The sequence below is a fragment of the Bidens hawaiensis genome, unplaced genomic scaffold (genome assembly GCF_021521415.1).
Source record: "Bidens hawaiensis isolate Kalapana, Puna unplaced genomic scaffold, B.hawaiensis_p1.1 tig00009139_1, whole genome shotgun sequence".
NCBI lineage: Eukaryota > Viridiplantae > Streptophyta > Magnoliopsida > Asterales > Asteraceae > Bidens > Bidens hawaiensis.
Window position 1 is genome coordinate 219,119 of NW_027491672.1, and position 12,739 is coordinate 231,857.

The window sequence follows — 12,739 nt, forward strand, 5'->3', positions numbered from 1 at the left end:
CATTTCTTAAATTCCACTGCTCCTGAATAAGAGAGATGTGGGGTCGTAATAAATGCATCGTCTTGAATTACCAATGCAATTGGTTGTGAATAAGACGTGAACTTCATAGCTCAATGTGATTAAGTAGAAAACCTTCAAAATTTTTACGGATGATTAAAAATAAAGTTGAGAGCTTCAGGTGGGTGAAATGAACATAGCAGGACCATGTGAGTATGTGATGCTACACTACATTTTTGAAGAATAAACAAGAAAACTTTAACCCCATAAGTAACATTTGTAGATTTAATCAAAAAACAAAGGACCAACTTTAAGCTAAACGAAAAGCGGATGGATGTAATTGTAATTTAATGCAAACCTTAAGGTCTTTTTTGAATTTCCCAACTGCTAACCACATGTTTTAACTGTTTTAAGATCCTTTTCTCCATATTGAAACCAAAACAAATACATTTTGTACCTTACTTTGTTGTCACTCATATTAATTCCATTTTTCTTGTTAAATTCTGGTTGATTGTTGTTATTTTGATTGATTGATCGATTGAGAACGACGATGAGTTCTGAAATCTACAGATCCGCCTCACGGGCTGCTAGATCTCTTCTCTTCTATGCTTCCAAACACAAGCATCATGTTTCATCTAGTAAGTTTTTTTATCAACTTTGTGATTTTTTTTTTAAATAAAGTACGTTTCTTCATTTCAAATAAAAGGATCCAATCACAATAAAGAGGGTGGTAAGCGGGCAACAAGTTGCGCCGCCACCCCCTTTTGAATGGCAAAACCGATCCTACTGAAAATAAAATTATCGTTCTTTGGTGTCGTTGAGTTACTGTGCATGACCCGCTGAACTCGTTTTAGAAACGTAGCAGCATCGGGAGCGAGAGACCCAAATGTATCAAAAGCAAAAGGAATGAAAGCGTGTTGATTCTCCACACACGTTTTCTCGTGTTTAGCAATTTTTCCTGCTTCGGCCTTTAACACGGCCTGCCTAGCAACAATGCCGGTGTCCCTAAGCCCGACAAGAGGGGACACCCCAGTAAGGTCCACACAAGCATGCTTCCCCCCAGCCTATCCAAACACAAGAATGTCCGCTGGTCGGAGAGTAGACCTTCCTTCACGCGGATCCGACTAGAAATTCACTGGAGCCTCTTTTCTTGCCGAAATTCCCGCCCGTTTTAACAGATCAAAAAGGACATCCCTGACCAAATCATGTCTATATTTAAATCCCGGGAGTTCTTTGCAATGAACCGCATGTTCACCAAAATTGTCTAAACACGCCTTACGACAGACCGGGCAGGGCTCATCAACTGGGAACAGGGGGATCATTAACCGATATTTAAGAATGGCTCGGTACTCCACTGCTGACATGTGCTGGCCTAACCCTTCGATGGGGGTGACAGTCAAAAAGTCTTGAGCATGAGGAGCCTGAAGACATTCTAATATCGCTCTCTGACGAGAGGACATGCCAAACTTTTCTCCCAAACTTTAGACGGTTTTACTATAAAGGGCACTCGCCAAAGCATTTTGGGCTTTAGGGGGGGGGGGGGTGCGGTGTCCTTATTAGCGAACCCGCCAAGATCAAAATCGGGAATAGAGTTATGCATATAATCCATTGCACACCCAAAATCGGAATCTAACCCATCAACACCACAATCACGCAAAATGTGGTCCTGTAACTTCCAAGATTGTGTTCTCGAGGCTACGAAAGCATAGGTGGAAACATCCTCAGCTGAATATAACCCTAAACTACCGTAATGGATAGGGAGAGAAGCCAGTCTCCATTGAAAATCCCCAAAAAACGGACCCCCGCATACCACAATATCCTCAATCGCCGCTCGAAGCCCTTTGTCAAAAACAGAGACAGCTTCCTTAACAAACATAGACTGACATGTTCGGAGTCTTAACAACAACTTAGCCACCCCCATACATGAACAAAGCAAGAGAAGCTCACATTGAGGGTCACGCAGGCGAGTAAGACATCTCATTAGTTTCACAGCTCTTGAAGCTCTGGTACTGGCCAAACTAATGATAAACCCCGCGTCTAGGCTAACCGCACCTCCAAGGAGTTATATAATTTGATTTATGTGTGTTGCATAATGTACATTATCAAGTGTGGATCTAGTTAATGAATAATGGCAATTGTTGATGATTTCGAATTTTGGTTACTCGTAGAAATGTTTGTGTCTATAAAATATGCAGGATTGACATAAAATGTTAGACACGAACACGGCACGATAACTAATCGTATCATTTTATGCAAACTGATATCGTCACGTGTTTAGAAGCAGCTTACATGACACGGTTCGTTTCGAGCTTTTGCACACATATTTGTAATTAGCCCCATTGTATACCTAAGTATAGTTGGTTAATCAAAGCATATATCCTAAATTTCTAGTATTGTTAACTAAATGCAGCTCCATCAAGGCCTAGAATCATGCTCAACCATGGAGAAACTAAAGCAATATCATTCCCAGCTCATCAAACTCGGGCTTCAAAGCGATAATGATACAATGGGTCGAGTCATCAAGTTCTGTGCTACCTCAAAAAACGGTCATTTGGGTTATGCGCTCAAGGTGTTTGACAATATACCTCAACCAGACACATTCATTTACAACACCATTTTTAGAGGTTACTTGCAATATCACCTCACTAAAGATTGCATATATTTGTACATACATATGCTGCACGCTTCCGTCACACCCAATAACTTTACATTCCCTCCTGTCATCAAAGCCTGCATTTTTAACAATACTGTTAAACAAGGCCTGCAAGTTCATGCTCAGGTTTTGAAATTCGGGTACCAATCGGACGTTTATTCTCAGAACAGTTTGATTCATATGTATGTGAGTTTTGAGAGGTTAGACGAAGCAAGGCGGGTTTTTGATATGATGCCACAACGGTCCGATGTATCGTGGACAACTTTAATTAGTGGTTATTCACAGTTAGGATTCGTTGATGATGCACGCGAACTGTTTGATAAGATGCCTGAGAGAAACCCTGCTTCTTGGAATGCAATGATTGCAGCATATGTTCAAAGCAACCGTTTCCATGAAGCGTTTCAACTGTTTGATCAGATGCAACAGTCTGATAAATTTAAGTTAGACAAGTTTGTTGCTGCTAGTATGTTATCAGCTTGTACCGGGCTCGGAGCATTGAAACAAGGTGAGTGGATACATGATAATATCAAGAAAAACGGGGTAGAAATTGACCCAAAACTCACGACATCTGTCATTGATATGTACTGCAAATGTGGGTCCCTCGGAAAGGCGTTTGAAACGTTTAATAAGTTAGAAACTAAAGGAATCTCGACATGGAATTGCATGATTGGTGGATTTGCGATGCACGGAAAGGGGGAGGAGGCGGTTGACCTTTTTAAGAAAATGGAAACCGAGTCAAACGTGTCTCCAGACTACATCACGTTTGTGAACTTACTGACCGCGTGTGCTCATTCCGGGTTGGTCAAACTAGGTCAACACTATTTCCAACACATGGTCAAAGTTTATAACATTGCACCTAGAATGGAGCATTATGGATGCATGGTGGACCTGCTCGGGCGAGCAGGAATGTTAACCGAAGCGATGAAGGTTATAAACGAGATGCCAATGAACCCGGACGCGCGAGTGATGGGTGCACTTGCTGGGGCGTGTAAGATACATGGAGACTTAGAGTTAGGTGAAAAGATAGGGAAAAAAGTTATAGAATTAGAACCTTATAACAGTGGGCGATATGTATTATTAGCTAACATATATGCAAAGGCTTGTAAATGGGAAGCGTTGCCAATATTAGAAAGTTAATGAATGACCGAGGCGTGAAGAAAGCGAGTGGGTTTTCGTTAATTGAAACCGATGGGACGATTTATGAGTTTGTTGCAGGGGGGAGAAGTCATCCTGACTGTGAAATAATTTATGCAAAAGTGAAAGAAATGTTGTCGTGTATTCGGTCTGTTGGATACGCGCCTGAAGGTGAGGGTGTCGGGCATGATATTAGTGACGGAGAGGATATCGAGAAGGCGTTGTTTTACCATAGTGAGAAACTAGCGATTGCGTTTGGTTTGTTGAAAACGAAAGCGGGGGAGACTCTAAGGATTACTAAGAACTTGAGGGTGTGTAAAGACTGTCACGAGGCGAGTAAACTTATTTCTAAGTTTTATAGTCGGGAGATAATCGTTAGAGATAGAAGTCGGTTTCATCATTTTAAAGATGGTGTGTTCGTGTAATGATTACTGGTAAGGTGATTATGAACAAATTGTGAATTTACTGGTCGGACTAGTTGGACCGGTATTAGAAATCACTCAATCAGAGGACATTGTAATTACTTTTAAAAACATGTGTATAAGCATTGCATATAAATTTACTGTAAGACTAGTTGACCAGTATTAAAAACCAAATGACAAAATTGATATTATAATTACTTTTACAAAACAAAAGGTATATAAGCATTACATAAAATTATTATCAGCTCAACAACCTAGAGATGCAAATCCTAACCAGTTAATCGAACCGAAACCGACCTGGAGTTGAAATTGGTTATTAACCGGCATAGTAGTAGGCTAGAAGCCAGGTTGAAACTGATATTAATCATAGGTTGCAGACCAGTTAGGGATTTTCACATAGGAACCAATTAACTGAGATCAATTAGTTCAGTAGGTCAATAAGGTTGGTGTTAATAAGGATAACAAAATTTAAATCTCACCGGTCACTCAAAAAAACTGTTAGAAACTGATACGTACCACTAATCCCGCACCCATGTTCTATCATTTATCCACGTTGCTTTAGTTAACCTCATGCAGTTGTGCATGTTTACATTATTTCCTAGTTTCATGTTTGTGGTAGTTTATTTATTTGTTTCTTTAAATACGTACACTTGCATTGAGAATGATTAAGAAGAATAGTGAAGTAAATTACATGTCTTGTTCTCTCTATTTCTTTGGAGTCTGGGTCACTATCTTGAGAGATTAGCCATCTCGAATCAGCGTTCTATCAGAAATCTTAACCAATTACTGCCAATAACCGGTTTTGACCGTTTGTCCAATAATCGGATACGGTTGATAACCAACTTTTTAAAAATTGGTTAACCGGTATTTGCATCTCTACTTTACATCAACCCATGACTTGCAGCCAACAGTCCAATCGGCCAATTGGAACAGGTCCAATTTTACATTTTTACGCTCCAAGCTACATATAGTCCATAGCCTTAGCTTTCGGGGAAATATTAGACCTTTGTATTATATACTCTATATATGTGAAGGGAGCCACTAAAAAGCCTCTGTATCTGTAGTCATCTTAATATTGTGTTCATGTATTATATGGAACAAAGTCACAAACACGTTTCTTTGATTATAAGTTGGATGGTCAATTTCTTAGGAAAGAAAAAAAGGTAACGGTACGTTGACTTTGCTTTGTTGTATAGAGTTGACTTAGAATTAGTCAAATACTATGATTTAAGTTTGTTACATATCACGAAATTAGGCCACAAAACACACGTTACAAACAAAACAAAGTATGGTATTCATTCACCCATTCTTATATTACTCAATAGTCTCCTAATAAAGTAAAATAACAAGTCTTTCTTATGCCCTGAAGTTTTTTTAAAGTAGGGAAAGAAAACGAAAACTAAGGATAGTCAAAAAATAGGTGTTCCCTTGAGTTTTTTTATGATGGAAAGGAAAGGAGTATGAGGAGTTCGAAAGGATTAAATTAATGTATTTTCCCAGTAAGTTATTTCCTAAAAAATGGGATGATTCCTAAGGATAACATAATTATCCTTTCATTTCCTTTAATTTCCTTCCAACTCAAGAACACACCTAATTATAAAAAATTAATTATAAAAAATATCATTCCCTTTCCTTCCCTTTCCTTTCATTTTCTTTCCTTGGTTAAAAAACTCAAGAACAAGACGTTAGTGTCAAGTCCACATTTAATTCTAGTATTTTTTTTTCTCATAATCTTCTAATCTTTTATCTCCTTCAATCTAGTTATTCATGAGTCATGGGTCAAAACTATTTTGACAATCTTAACCTTAAGTATACTTGAAACTCGATAAATTAATACTCGATTATTTTATAAACTCTCTAAGATAATATTTTTTGTCGGTCCCGACTCGGGATAAGGTGCTAAATTAATAATTCGCTAAAATTATAAGATAATACGTTTTTGATAATTTCTTTAGACCCCATATAAAATATAAATCAATAATTCTTATATATAGCATATTACATAAATGATTTATGAATGTTTTTTGAAAAATAACTTAATTGTCTTTTGTTTTTTGTTGAAATCAATTTCCCCTTGAATCTTGTCTCTAATTTTTCTGGGCATGGTAAGAACTTCTGGTGTTGTTTTCTCATAACTCAACAAGAAATTGTTCAGTGTGATTGCCGCTTTAATAGCTTCGATTCGCGAAGGGGGCTCCATTGTAGAACTTTCATAATCTTCTTCATCGATATCATCTTTATTAATTCTAATAATGCTTTCAATAATTTCTTCATCAGTCCACAACTGTGCAACTACATTTTCTTCTGGGTGAGTCAGAACATCTTCGACATCCATTGCATTGCGATAGCCCAACTCTTTGATCAAATTTTGGAGTTCTTAAGTGCTTTCACCACCTTCATCTGAGTTCTCAAAAGTCATGTTATCTGTTGATCGAAGTTTACAATGACGAAAGCAGTTCGCAATTGTATTCGACTATAAATTAATAAAATATTAATTAATATATAAATTAATAATTATTAATTTATCGATTAATTAAAAACTCTTTTAATTAATAAATTTTGGTGGTCCCTAGTGTATTATTTTATAGAGTTTCTACTGTATATATAAACAAAACATCCTTAAAATTCTCTCAAGCCATCATATTGTTTTATTTGTAAATGAAGGTTTCTCATGCATTTAACCCGAATTCACGGGTATGAGTCTCAGTAAACCCAGATAGCCCTTAGACAGGTTATAACATTTCATTAAATTAAAAATTAATCTCACCAAATAAAAGATTTTCAAAAATACGACTATCTCTACGGACATAGTTTTGGAGGAGATTAAAACTAACTTGTTTGGTTGGATTAGGTCTCGCTCACTACACAAAGAGATAGCTTGGAGAGTTTGAATGGAGTCTCCTCTTTCTAGTTTAATGCTTTGAATTTGTTTAATTGTTGATTGTATGTGCCCTTTTTTATCTATCTGTTGCTTTGCCAAACAAAAAAAAAACAAAAACAAAATATTTGATATGAAAATTCTAAAAAATAGGTATATACTAAAATTTAATATCTAATTCTTTTTTTTAAATATTATTTATAATTAAAAAACAATTTTATAGTAAAAAAATAAGCGGGTTATGGGTCCACAAAACCCAGCTTTTAACGTGGTTATAACATATCATTTATTTGTGAAACCATTTTATCATCAATTTCTAAGTATATTATTAACTTTTTTACAATAAATAAAGTTAAAATCCTAAAAAAATATAAGTATTATAAACGAATAATGTAAAACAACCTCGTAATACGGGAGATAAAAGCTAGTTGGGTTATAAAATAGTAATTTTGTGTCATATTCTTCTAATCTCTCATCTCATTCATCCAAGCTATCCATGAGTCATCGGTCAAATGACTGGGTTATGAAATAGTTAGGTAATAAAAAAAATATTGACCGAAGATCAAATAAGTAAAAATATAAAAGTTAAACAATAAAAAATAGCCGAGAACAATCTTTTATAAGGGTTGGTTTGTTTCTTTATGTCTATAGTTCATTCTATGGACACCATGTGGCACTACCCAAGGTAACTAGCAGGCGTGATTAAAAGTTGTTAATGTTAGATGACGATGAGAATGTTTGTGATCAAACAACAAATGTGTATATAAAGAGATTTTCTCATATTTATAAATTTGGGATTATAAACTTCTTATCTACTACATATTTCATTTCTTTTATATATTTAATTTTGTTTATTCATTTTAAATAACGTATCTTATTTACTTTTATCATTTAACAAATCGTGAGTCATACACATGTTCAAAAGCTAGTATAATTATAAATTAACTTATCGTATTATAATCTCCCATAATTATATATCTATGATATATATAAACGAAAACAACAAAATCATATGTGTCGCGATGTGGTCGCTTCCCCTTTTTTTGGAGTCATTAGATTTGCTTGATTTTTAAATGGAGACTTCTCATGCATTTGATCTGAATTCACGTGTATGGGTCTTACCAAACCCAGATATTCCTTAAACAGGTTATAACATCCCATTAAATTAAAAATTATTCTCACCAAATTAGTGATGTGAAAATCCTATAAAATAGGATATACTAAAAATTATTATATGATTTATTTTAAAATTATTTATAATTAAGAAACAATTTTATAGTAAAAAATAAACGGGTCTTGAGTCTTACCAAACCCAGATAACTTTTAAACCGGGTTATCACATCTTAGTTATTTGTGAAACCTTTTTTATCATCAAATTTTAAGTATATTATAAATTTCATTACAATAAATAAAATTAAACCCAAAAAAGAATATAAATATTAAAACGCGTAATGTAAAACAGCCCCCGTAAAACGGGGGATAAAACTAGTTATACCATATATATCAAATTAACTAAAATGGAACAAAAGTTATTTTATATTTTTTCTTTCAAGGGGAGACTGTATCGAAGCAAACCAAACCGGTTCATCGTTTCCCGGTCCTCATTCTACCTCAGTTCGAGGACACACCGGTTGAATATGGTTTCCCAACACATGCATGTTATGCTTTATTTGTTAGGTACACAATCATTATTATTGTTATTTTTTAATAATATATGTTTTTCTTAAATGTTATTATACGTATGATCACTCCTGGACATCACATGGTAGTATGCAAACTTTCCTCACACATAATGAATCAAAAGCTACCTCAACTTTAATTTCAAATACACTTTAACCCGTTGTCACACTAACTTTATCGTATTTTAACTTTAGAATTTATATTGTTAAAATAAATAGGTAATAAGAAAATGTTAGGCTAATTAATAAGTATATGGCTAATCTATTACTTGAATTAGATAATCATATCTCAAGCTAGTTTCTTGTTTTGAGACGTATGTTTGTAGCCTTTTTCTTTATAACTTAGAGATGGAAAGCAAAATAAAGAACGAGATGTAGATGCGATTTAGCTCTTTTCTATATAATTTAGAGATGGGGAGCAAAATAAAAAAAGGATATGACTTATGAGTGCTTTTAAACAAAGTATTGACACCTTATCATGAAAATATCTCACGTCTAGACAACAATTCGAGATGAATTACTAATTAGATACCCGTTATTAAAAACCTTCTTGTGTCGTAACAATTATCAAAATCTAATTATTCTAACTTTAAATAAAAAGTATAAAAGTTTCTATTACATATCTTTTCCATTATCAATGGCACGAGTATCTCAAAACTTGAGCAAACCATTTAAGTTGAGATTCCCCAAATTTCTTCTCTTCCCCAAACTGGGGTTGCCAAAACTACACTAAAAAAACCCTACTTTTTGACCTCCCTCCATTCTTCCAATCTGTCACCACATGTATAATTATTTAATGTATAACTAATTGTTGTTAAAAATTTATAATTAATGAAAGAAATTATGTACGGGCATTTGAATTATTGACGAACTATTGACTTACTAGATAATCTTTATTTTATCATCAAGATGAAACTTCTCATAGAAAAGAAAATTAGAACCTCTATCTTTTGTCATATATGGAAATTGAATCAAGTACCATCTTATTAGATTGAAATCTTTTAGGTAGCGTTTGGTTTGGTATGTATGAATGATAGAGAGAATGGAATGATTTATTACGTGGGGATGAAGAAAGCATTGTTTGGTTACTCAATGGAATGAAATCATCCATTATACATGGAATCTCATTCCATCAAAATCATTCATTATCACCCCATTCTTTTTTCATATCATTCCTCGCTCACCCTGCTTTATTAACACCACCACCACCTAACAACAACCATCACCACCACCACCACCACCACCTGACCGCCACTGTCACCGTTATCGTCACCGTCACCGTCACCGCCACCTTACCACCAGCGCTACCACCGCCACCTGACCATAACCACCACCACCACTGTCGTTGCCTGACCACCACCACCGTCGTCGCCACCCTACCATCGCCATCACTACCAATTCTACTACCGCCACCCTCGCCACCACAACCACCCCGCCTAACCGCCACCACCACCACCGTCGTCATTTCAGTTTTTTATTGGTAAAAAAATATATTTTGGGATAGGAATATTTTTAATATTTCTATTTCATACCTACAAATTTTTTTAGATACCAAACATCATAAATTATTTATTCATTTTATTCTCATAGGTTAACCAAAATACCAAACAAGACAAATGAATGATAATGACTCATTTTATTCCCTTATTCATTTCATTTATTATCTCATTCCATTACTTCTAACTAAGCATAACCTTAATGATTCACCTTAACTATTTGGACTCTATTCATTAAAATATAATTTAATAAATGTATATATACAATTAATATGTGTAACACCGCGTCTTTTACCCTCTTTAATTTAAGCTTAAAAATACTAACTTAGAAAGTACAGGTACCAGAAGTGCAAATTCTGAAAATTTGCTCCCATCACGGTACGTGACGGGGGTAACAATCAACCCATCGCGTAGCGCGATGGGCTTGCTGAGTCAGTGGACACGTGTCCAACAACGTGTCAACACGTGGCACGTTGTGAAAGGCCACGTGTCACCACCGCATAAGGCGGCGTAAAAAGGCGGCGCCGCGGTACGCGACGGGTCCCAAAGAACCCATCGCGTACCGCGATAGGGTATGAAATCAGCCTATAAAAGGGGGTGACGGGTATTGAGCTCTCCTCATCCCATTTCACCTCCATTTACACACACTTAACCTCGAAATGTGTGCCCCATTGCCGTAACAAGCCGACGTGCTATTTTCTCGTATTTCGTGCAAGAAAGGAAGTTATAATCAAGTAGCAATCACTTAAGCGAGTAGATCAAGATCCTGCCTTTTTCTTATTATCAATCTAAGTATCCGCGTTAAGGTAGGGATTACATTTAAGTTATTTGAATTATAGCTTAGATTATCAATCGAGGCTATGGCCTTTAACCTTGATCGTATTTTTACAAACATTCATTCACAATCATGTTTTTCATGAACGTCACTTCATGATGAAGTAATGACAAACAAAAGATATATTTTGATGGGCATGTAGTAACTGGAAGGGGGATATCACTAGTAGTAAGTTTCTTGCCTAAGGAAAAGTAATTCGCATAAATCCCAATCAACCGAGGGACCCGTTTACTTACCTGGAGAAACTTACCAACGTGATAGAACCTATTAGGCCAAAGCATGCTATATCAAACGTCACATAAAACAAGTGTTTTCATTCACAATCAAAGATAAACGATTTCAAGGTTAAGCTTACAATCATAGCTTAACATCATTCAAAACATTCATACGAACCTATTTATGTATAGGTTAATATCATTCACAATCACTCAATCAATCAGTCAAGATTTTCAACACCGACGGTACAGGTGAATACGTCAACCTTTTTATCAGTCAAAACATATTTATACTCAATGAGACAAACGGGTGTTTGTCTTAATGAGTCAATCAATGTCTACAGGGGATCAAGTGATCTCTAAAACATTATAATACAAGATAGAAAATAAAAGCAACTCAGACCGAGTACACATGTGTCTGGATCCAAACATAACTGTTTAGCCTAATCAGTCAAAGGCCAGGTGGCCGTGGGCTAACGGTCATGACTAGTTCTCCTTGCAAGGGCGTCATAGCTCGGGAGAACATTTGTGTGTATGTAGGGTAGTGGTACAAATCCCAGATGTGGCCGTGCATCTGCTGAGTGTACAGAAAACTATAATTGTATTATAATTGTCATTCAAAATGTTTTATCGAGTCATACGTGTTCACCAGCATATAACTAACGTATTTTTCCAACCCATTGCAGGTAATTAAGCATAAGTAGTCTTAGCAAGGATTGGAGTTCATATGAAGATAGAAGCGCTTACAAGATGGCTCCGTTTTTTGATAAATAAATCCTTGTATTATGAAGCATATATTTTGTAAACTATACTTGGGTGTTTAAGTCCCAAGTAAATTTTCAATATAAATTAATCTTATATACGAACTACAGTCTTCCGCTAAAATTAACCTATAAACTCTGATATATTTACAAAACATGTACCAACTTGTGGTCACACGCCTAGACCCTAAGTCGGGGTGTGACAATATGTATAATTAATTATTAATGTGTATATATATATATATAACAAAATTAATTGTTTTTTTAAAGAATCAATTAATGTATGTATACGATTATTTAATTTAATGTGTATATAGCCAATGAACTTGTGTGACTTTGCGTTCATTAGTTGGACTTTGAACTGAAAAGATTTTATTTCACCGTATGGTCATGCCTTTTGGCAAGTGTTTACGGACGTTGCCCTTAGGCTAAATTTTCCCCCAGATCGAAATAGGAGTATATCCTGATGTGGTGAATTTAATTAGTATCTCATTTGAAGAATAGGTTGGCCATTCAAAAAAAATGTGTGTGAGTATATATATAATTAATTGTTGTTAAAAAAAGAAGAAATGTACGATTAATTTAAAAAATTTACCAATCCCCCAACTGTGACCTAGTGATTAGCGGCCTTGAGTTCTTCAACGAGAAACCCAAGTTCAATTATCACAT

At 35.4% G+C, this 12,739-nt stretch overlaps 1 pseudogene; it reads left to right on the forward strand.

The window, feature by feature from the left end:
- Positions 1-2,286: 2,286 nt before the first annotated feature.
- On the forward strand, positions 2,287-4,222 carry LOC143531255 (pentatricopeptide repeat-containing protein At5g66520 pseudogene; annotated as a pseudogene).
- Positions 4,223-12,739: the final 8,517 nt, after the last annotated feature.